The sequence below is a fragment of the Euprymna scolopes genome, chromosome 1, assembly GCF_053919585.1.
Source record: "Euprymna scolopes isolate OS-2025 chromosome 1, ASM5391958v1, whole genome shotgun sequence".
In the NCBI taxonomy this organism is placed as follows: domain Eukaryota; kingdom Metazoa; phylum Mollusca; class Cephalopoda; order Sepiida; family Sepiolidae; genus Euprymna; species Euprymna scolopes.
The window spans coordinates 198,377,099-198,386,606 of NC_136482.1; positions in this window are offsets into that span (position 1 = coordinate 198,377,099).

The following is a 9,508-nucleotide window of genomic DNA, read 5'->3' on the forward strand; positions in this document are numbered from 1 at the left end:
GCTAGAATGAGTCTGCTAGGTCCCCACTTCCGATACGACCCTAATAAAGGGTAGGTCGCTGTTTCCAGACTCTTCAGCTAAGGTTAAAAAAATGTTTCCAACTTTTGAACCTAATTTGTACTAATCACCGCTGTTTTCTTATTACAGCTTTGACTTAAAAACTCGTAACTAAATTTTACCTATCTTATCTTGCTTTTTTTGTTCTGTTCTGAAATCTTTGTCAAATATGCTGCTAACCAATATCGTCTTGTTCCATGTAAAACGGAAAGAAAAAAAAGTCACTTATGTAAACGAGAACCTCCCAAATTAAAATCTTGAATAATTATCTAAACTCAAATGTAAATTAATATTAAGCCGACTTCACAAATTGATAAAAGTTAATTATTGGATTTTAATTATAAGGTGAAGCTCGAATTATTCAAACTCGAGATATATAATGGCAAACATCCACCCATTAATATGGAAGGGGAGATTATCTTCAAAAGCGTCCTGAATTGATAATTGAGCCCCGGACTTTTACTAAGTAGATATTAATAAGCCCCTTGTACCCATCCCCCCGTCCCCATTTTTTTAAATTGAGAGTAGATAATACAGTGGATGTGTTATCGGCAGCTCCAGTAACTCTCGCTTTTCCTTTTTTGTCCCTCAGTCCTCATACAAATGAGTGATTTTTCTGACAAAGGGTGAAGAAAAAGCTGCTTTAAAGGTCGGTAGTACTTGGTAAACAGTAGTTTAAGATTTCGGAAATTTTTCTGTCTCTATGTCTATCCTTGTGGCCATGTCACTAGTAATGGTGCTGGAGGTAAACGTTTCATCTGAGCTGACGTTATCCGCCTGATAGTCAGGGACCCGAACCTTTGATTAACAACTAAGGAGGCTGTCCTATCAGCAGGCGCAAAGTACTGGTGTAAAAAAGTGTAAAAGAGAAGGGAGGTGCGAATGAACTGGAATTGGATGACCTGGTCCTATGACGCAAGTCGGTTTATGGGTCAGACGTTGAATGGGGCAAAGTTCGGATGAACTTAAACCCTGACCGACAAAAATGAAACCCGGGAATAAGATGACGTAATTCGACCGCAAGTAAGACCAAATGCAAACATCAACAGGGTCAGAATGTGGGTCGATGACGTAAATTTGTTAACGGGAAAATTCATAAAAAGCAATGATAAACAAGAGTCAAGTCAGTCAGAGAGGGGAGAACAGACGACGCTCAACTGCCTGTCACGGTCGCAACCACACCCTCTCCACCTGTACTATCTCCACCACCACCTCCACCGCCGTATTATGTGTATATGTTTGTTATTAAATAAATCAAGTTGTTTTATAACAAAGCGTCTCATTATTCATAGATAAATGAACAACGGTCAATCCATTCACTAGACGAGTTACAACAACATATGCATAAATGTTAAACGAACTATCTCTCTATCTATCGAGATATTCAAAAATCTCGGATAGTTAGAATATAGATGGCGCTAACAAAATAGACGTCACAGCCATACCACCCAGTATATAACATATATACGATTTGGTACCGTGATCAATTTTTATTCTACAACATTATCTCCATGACAGGTGCTCGTCTGAACTCCAATCTCTGGTCCCCCCCTCGCCAATCTTTTACAAAAAAACAACCGTCTAACTGAATCTACTGTCAAAAACTTTCCCCACTCTTTATCTATGCCTAAATCAAAACGTATATTCCATGAACAAAGTTTCTTTCTTAGAACTGCACGCCTGTGGAACTCTGTTCCGTCTGCCTGCTTCCCTCTTGACTACAACTTGGATGTCTTCAAGTTCAACATAAACAAATTCCTGATAAACCACCCCCTTAAGTAGACACTTTAAATATCCACACTAACGTACTGTACTTATCCCTGAGTGGCTTCCGGGCCTTGATAAGTGGTGATTGCCTTGTAAAAAAAAAGAGGCCGTTTATGAATATCAGCAATAATAGTGGTCCAAGGATCGACCCCCTGAGGTACTCCTGCATTAATTTTATGCTGCTTGGATGTACGTCAATCAATGACAACCTGGATGACTAAACAGAATCTAATTCTCTCTCTCTCTCTCTCTCTCTCTCTCTCTCTCTCTCTCTGGCACAATGACATAGCCCCTTTTTAAGGGAGCTAATGGCTTCTACATTAATGAACCTTGTGCGGTGCAATTGTGTAAAACAGGTGTTTGTGATTTTTGAAAATGTACTGTGATGACTTAAGCCAGGTTGGGTTTGAGTGACAGGTGTTATGAAACTTTTAAAGGTCAGATTTACACGCGGATATCTGAAGTTGAAAACTAAAAACATTGTGTGAAACGCATATTTCCCTCTCTCATTCTCTCACTCTTTCTTTCTCTATTTCTATCATTGACTTACTTTCTCTCTCTTTCTTCATTGAAAGAGAGAATTAAATATAATTTGATTGTTGTAAAGACAGTTGAGGTTTGCTCGCTGTACGTGATAGGTCGACTAAATATGTTTCCTAACTTGTTAACTGTTTAATAAATTATATTTTTATAAAAATGTATTTTGTCGCTGTTTTCATACAAGTGTTCGATTTCAGCATACCATTAATGCCGACGACAGAAAGCTGCAATTAACACGCAACAAGCGACGATGGGAAGATGCCTGCAATGACCACACATAATGCGACCCGTACCAAACAGTTATAGCCGACGACGGATCGACCCGTTTTCGTTGTGTTTCCAGCATGTGTCTATCGTTTAGATATCGTTGGATATCGTTTATTCCCCGTGGAGCTGGTTGCATTCCCAAAACGTTCATCAACCAAGTAACCCTCCCGGGGAGCGATAGTACTACATCTCTCTCTCTCTCTCTCTCTCTCTCTCTCTCTCATATATATATATATATATATATATATATATATATATATATATATATATATATATATATATATATATATAAGAAAATTAAAACTATAAGTTGAAATTTACAATCAAAATTTATTGTTCAACTGAATACTCAAAAAACAATTTACAAAGTCTTTATTTCGCGGAATTTCAATGAATGCTATTCTTGTTATTCTTCTCATCAGAGGACATAAAGAAATCAGCAAATTATATTTGTAGCAATGCTAGCATTTTCTGTTCATGGCATTAAGTGAAACCGCAATTTATTATCGTCATAAATTGCAAAGATGTACATTACAACAACGAGTGAAAAAAATGTGGGAAATGTAAAAAATTATTAAAACAAACCGCGCATAACATTTCAGCTTGCATGAAGATTCTCTCAAGGTAATCCGAAAGGCGAAAATAATTCTTTAGAGAGAATGAAATCCGAAATGAAATCTATTGCAATATAAATAGTCCGGTTGGAAAGTTTTCAAAGCATATCTCTTGACATAAAATTCCGTGCAGACAGTATGCATAAAAAAGAGAAAAAGAAAACTAAATTAAACACAGAAACAAATCATCAAAAATGATAACTTTACCAGTTTCGTTGTAATCAACAAACGCTTCAGAAAAACTATATATTTAATTTAATTTCTTTTCCTTTTATTTTTATTTTTCACACACACACACACACACACACACACACACACACACACCTTCAATTAATAAAATTCGGCGGCCATGTTCACCCAATCACACAAATACACGACAAATGTAACCAACCTTGATTTGGAGTTGGAAGCCATGTTTAGTTTCAGAAGAGTTTCCGATGGTTAGTTGTTCTACACAAGTCCTGGAGGTGACTGGTTCGGAGTAGACAGAACAGTTTCCGATAGTTAGTTGTTCTACACAAGTCCTGGAGGTAACTGGTTCGGAGTAGACAGAACAGTTTCCGATAGTTAGTTGTTCTAAAGTCATAGAGGTGACTGGTTCGCAGTAGACAGAACTTGATTTGGAATCCACAGAGCTAAAGATTCTTCCCGTGTTGACATGAAGAAAACATATGCCACAGAAAAGTTTCATATTTATGGAGCAATTCTGGCTTTTGATTGGTTGGTAGCAGAACGTGAATTAATTTGATTCGTCAGTTCCTAGAAGCATCGTTTATAAATAGAATCTTCCGACTGTGCGGGATAATACCCCCATCACTCGTCTGACGGGGAAGGTCTCCTAGCGACTTCGGCTGCAGGGAGACGGGGTAGTACACGTCAAGGATTCGTCACTTGACACTCAGCCCAACAGGTGAGGGGCCGAGAACCGGCCCAGCACCTGTTGGACTGAGGTACACCGCCTGGGTAATACCTAGGAGGTCCACCCTCTCAGGCTTTGCCACCGGGCTTTCTGGTGGGGCAAGCTTATTGCTTGCTGCCTGAGGCGCCCCAACCGAGGAATGCCGACGGGGTTACTCAGGCAATTTTATAAATTTCTGGAGTGCCCCTCCTTTAGGGGAGCCTGCGGGGTTCCCACTTCCCAGGCCTTGTGCCAAATATTGCCGATGTGGGCGGCAATTAAATAACTACCCCATTATAGACTCTCCAATCGAATAGGTCCCTTCCTCTAGACTAAGCTCTCCCCCTGTCCCATCCCCATTTTCTCATGTGCAAAAAAAACTTTAAACGAAATATTTTGAAAAAAAAACTTAAAGACAGTTTCAGCACATTAAGAAAATACACAGGTCAGTATATAATTAAATTTTATTGCTTTTAGTATAAGTAATTTGGTTTTGTTTCTGTAATTTTTCTCAACTGTTAACTATTCTGCACATTTACCAATTGAATAAATACTTATGCCAAAATACTTAGCCTTTATTTTAAAGTATGGACGTAAGACCCCTCCCCCCCCCCCAAAAAAAAATATATATATATATATATGAATAAAAGCAATCGATTTTTTTTACATTTTGCGCGCCAACCAAGGCATTTGGACAAAGGGGGCTACTATTTAGGATTGTTTTTAATAGGGGACTGTGTGGAGTTGAGCAGAGAGATGTTTTTTCACATTACATTTAAACTTCTGCAAGTTATTACACAGGGAAGCAAGAAATAGGGAGGGGAATTCAAAATCTAGTAGTCCGAAGCAAGAAACTATTAAAGTAGGTTCTCCATCATCTAGAGGCATCTACAGTTAAAGGATGAAATTTGGATGCTTGTCAGGTTATTCAGGAGTATTACGTCGAAGGAACAAAAGTGCCATGAGTTCGTCAGAGCACACTCCATTAAAGTACTTGTAAAACAGGCACAAGAATGTAACATTGGGGCGATGGGGAAGAGGTTGGAGCTTAGACGATAGTGTGAGATATTAGATTTAAGACTATTTTTGGACCCTGTATAATTTTTTTGTATAATTGAGCGAGAAACAAGTGAGAGATGCACCAGTTCAGATGTGAAAACAATACTCCACGCAGGGGCGAATTGTGGACTTGTAAATAGATAGGATACTCTTTTGGTGTGATTAATTTAACACGTAGAAGGAGCCCACCTTCTTGGCAGCAGCGTTCGCAATGTTCTCAGTGAAGTTATTCTAATTGAGGTTGCCTGTGAATGTTAAACTGAGGAGTTTGAAGGCTGATCTCTCAATTAGAGTGTTATGAGTCAGGGTAATCGTTGATTGTTTCTGGTAATTGTTAAAGGAAAGAAGCTTAGTCTTTTTTTTTATATAGGCATCACCACATTATCAAGGCCAAGAGGCCACTCAAGGATAAGGGTTAAAGAGTGTACAGTAGAAATTGGACAATATAGTAATCATTAGTAATGAAAATTTGGTGAATTTGATAACTTATATGGAACGGCTCATCAAGAACTTATTTACGTTAGACTTGAACACAACCATATTGTAGTCAGCCGGAAAGCAGGAAAACGGAAGACAATTCCACAGGCGTGCAGTTCTAAGAAAGAAGCTTTGTTCATGGAATCTACGTTTAGGTTTAGGCACAGATAAAGAGTGGGGGAATTATTGATAGTATTTACAGCTAGACGAGTGTTTCTTGTGAAAGTTTGGCGAGGGGGGACCATAGATTGAAGCTCAGTTGAACACTTTCCATGAAAATAACGATACATCAGAGACAAACTCGCAACATCTCTTCTGTGAGATAGAGATTGAAAGGTAGAGAAAAGGACATCTGCTACGAGGCTACGAAGTCTATTTTGAACTCTATCAAGGCAGGACAAGTCCTTTCTAGCAGCTCCTGCCCAGGTGTGGCAACAGTATTCTATCCTTGGACGTACCTGGCTCTTATATAGATAGAGAATAACATCAGCAGTGAGATATCTACCGGATCGATAGAAAGATCCCACCATTTTTCCAGCGGCCTTGGAAACAGATTTGATGTACGTGTTCCATTTAAGATCAGGAGTAATGGTCAAGCCAAGAAGCTTGTCAAAACTTGAGGCCTCCTGAAGACGAGAGCCATTCATTTCAATTGATGCCAGATGGGGATCAGAATGTTGATGATGTAAAGAGAGAAGCTTGGTTTTAGATGCATTAAAAGTAACCAGTCACTCCTTACCCCATTGTACTACGTGCTCAAGATCAGAGGAGAGAGAATTGGAGAGAACTTGGTCGTTTACTGTCTTAGATGTGCTACCATAAATGGTAGTGTCGTCAGCATAAATGTCTACAAATGATGTAAGGATGTGATTTGGAAGATCATTAATGTAGATCAGGAAAAGAGTTGGGCCCAGGATGGACTCCTGAGGGACACCGGCATTAATACTGTGAGCTTCTGATTTTTGCCCCTCAACTACTACTCTTATGAACCTATCAGAAAGAAATGATTTAATAATTGAGAAGACATTTCCAGCTATACCATAGCTAGAGATCTTATGAAGTAAACCTTTATGCCATACCCTATCAAAGGTCTTAGATATGTCAAGAGCAATTGCCCTAGAAAGGTTGCCTCCGTCGAGAGATTTGCTAATCCTATGAGATATAACTGTAAGCACATCTGCTGTAGATCTAGCAGAACGGAAACCATATTGAGTGTCACTAAGAAGGTTATTTTTGTTGAGATGGTTGATTACTTCTGTATTTAACACAGATTCCAGCAACTTACTCATGACGCACAGGAGACTTATTGGCCTGTACTGAGAGGGGAATGAGCGATCACCTGAATTCTTAAATACAGGGCATACTGATGAAATTTTCCAGGGAGATGGGAAACTATTCTCCTTAAGACAACGGTTAAAGAGTTTTGTAAGTATCAGGTTGAAGTTTTTTGAGTACTATAATTGGGATACCGTCAGGGCCAGTTGCTTTACTGGAATCAAGGTTTTTGATTAGCTTGGCAACATCACGTACAGATATACGTATATCACATAGCGTGTTTTCTGATACAGGAGGAAATATTGGGGGTTGGCGGCCTTGATCGCAAAGGGTAGAATTAGCTGCAAAGTTCTTCACAAAGAGTTTGGCTTTGTCTGATGCTGACGAGATTACTTCAGGTCCATTGATAATAGTTGGGATGGAGCACACACTTCTGTTCAGGATTCTGTTTGCTATTTGCCAAAACTGGTGGGAACCAAGCCGCTGCTCAGCTACTTTGGACTTAACAGATTGAGCATACAACTCTCTTGCATTCTTAATTACTGTCTTACAATGGTTGCTGGCAGTCCTGAAAGCGGCTTTAGTTTCCATACATCTATTACGCAGGAAACAGTGGAAAAAGTGATTTCTGTGCGCAATGGCAGCAGCACATTCTGGAGAGAACCATGGCTGGCTGTTAGGTTTTTGCTGAAACTTTTTCGAGGGTATGAAACGGTCAATACCTACAATTAACCATTCAGTCAGGTCTAATACTATAGAGGACACATCCTTTTTAAACATGGAATGCAGAGGTAGATCAGATATAAATGTACGGAAGCTATCCCAGTCAGCCTTAGTGTATCGATATACTGTACGATGGAGAGGTACGTCTGGGGACTTATTACATTTCATTTTTATCTTAATTGATACAACAGAGTGGTCGGAAGATCCAAGAGGCGACAGAACAGAAACTGAACATAGTTCAGGGCAAGTTGTGAGAAAAAGGTCTAGTAGGCTCGCATACTGGCCGTCATTGTCGGGCACACGGGTGGGTTCCTGAACAATCTGAGTGAGGTCATAGGCAATGGAGAAATCATGACAGAACTTCCCCTCATCATCGGTCTTGTTTGAGTGGGTCAACCATTCGACGTTGTGAACATTGAAGTCTCCACATACGTGAATGTTAGCTGAAGGATAAGCAGATAGGACTTGGTCAATTTTCTCAGATATGCTTTGAAAAATAGTAACTCCACTGTTGTGGGGGCGATAGAGAGTAAATATATATGCCGTAGTGTGAGCTAAAGCAACCCGGAAGCATTAAATGTTGCCATTCATTTACGGCTTTAAAACAACAAAATTATTTTTACACAAATATTTGTTTTAAAATAACTTCTATTTAAACAAGAGGTGGGAGACGCTAGCGTCCCCTAAAAATAGAAAATTCAACGTCATTTTCTTTAAATGTTATGTGCTTCAAAGCAGAATAAATACTTATTTTAAAATCAATATTTAAATATTGCAAGGGACTTCATCCGTATTTATAACTAATAAGACTAGTAAATGGTAATATGAACTATACCAAATACATTGAGGACATTGCGAAGGCTGCTGCAAATAAGGTGATTTCTCTCTATCATGCCAGAAGACTACTTGCCTAAGGATACCCTGTACATCTACAAAGCCACCATTCGGCCATGCATGGTGTATTACTGCCACGTCTGGGCTGGTGCATCTAACACTTGTCTCTCCCTTTTAGATAGGATCCAAAAAAGAGGTTCAATCCAATAAATTCCACTTTGTCAACTAAACCCCAACCCCTGTCCCATCGCTGCAATGTTGCATCTTTGTGACTGATATTTTAATGGAATATGCTCTGATGAACTCGTTGCACTTATCCCTCCTCAACGTACATATCCCCGACAAACCCCCTCAGCAATAAAATTACACCCCTTCACTGTTGAGGTCTCTAAATGCCAGAAAGCTTTCTACTTTAATAGCTTCTTTCCTCGAACAGTTAAACTTTGGACTTCCCTTCCTGCTACCTGCTTCCCTGACTGTACTGATATGCAGAAGTTTAAATGTAACGTAAATCAACATCTTGTTAATCTTTCCTATACATGGTGCCAAATAGTAACCCCTTACGTTCGAGTTGCAATATGCCTTGTTAGGGATGAACGTGATTTTTTAAAAAAAGAGCCTAGCCAACCCCTAATATGTTCTTGAGCGAATTAATTAATTGTTCTTGCTTTGTGTAACATTTTTCCTATTTGTTAATTCTTGCCATTTTTGTCAGTGCCATGTTTACCGTGTCATTTTTGATGTACTATTTTAAACTGAGATTCAGAATAGATACGTTTGTTCCTCGCAGTTTCCATTGTCACATTTTCTCTGCGTAAGCATGTGCAACGCAACGCCAGTGAATGTATCGGCGTAGATGATTGATTCACAATAAGACGTGCCTGATTTTTGCCGATTGCATTAAGGCCATCATTTGCATTAGTCCTTGCTTGGACCAAACTCTTCATCATTATACGGCAGTAATCAACCGTTGATTATCCATATCATATTATCAATA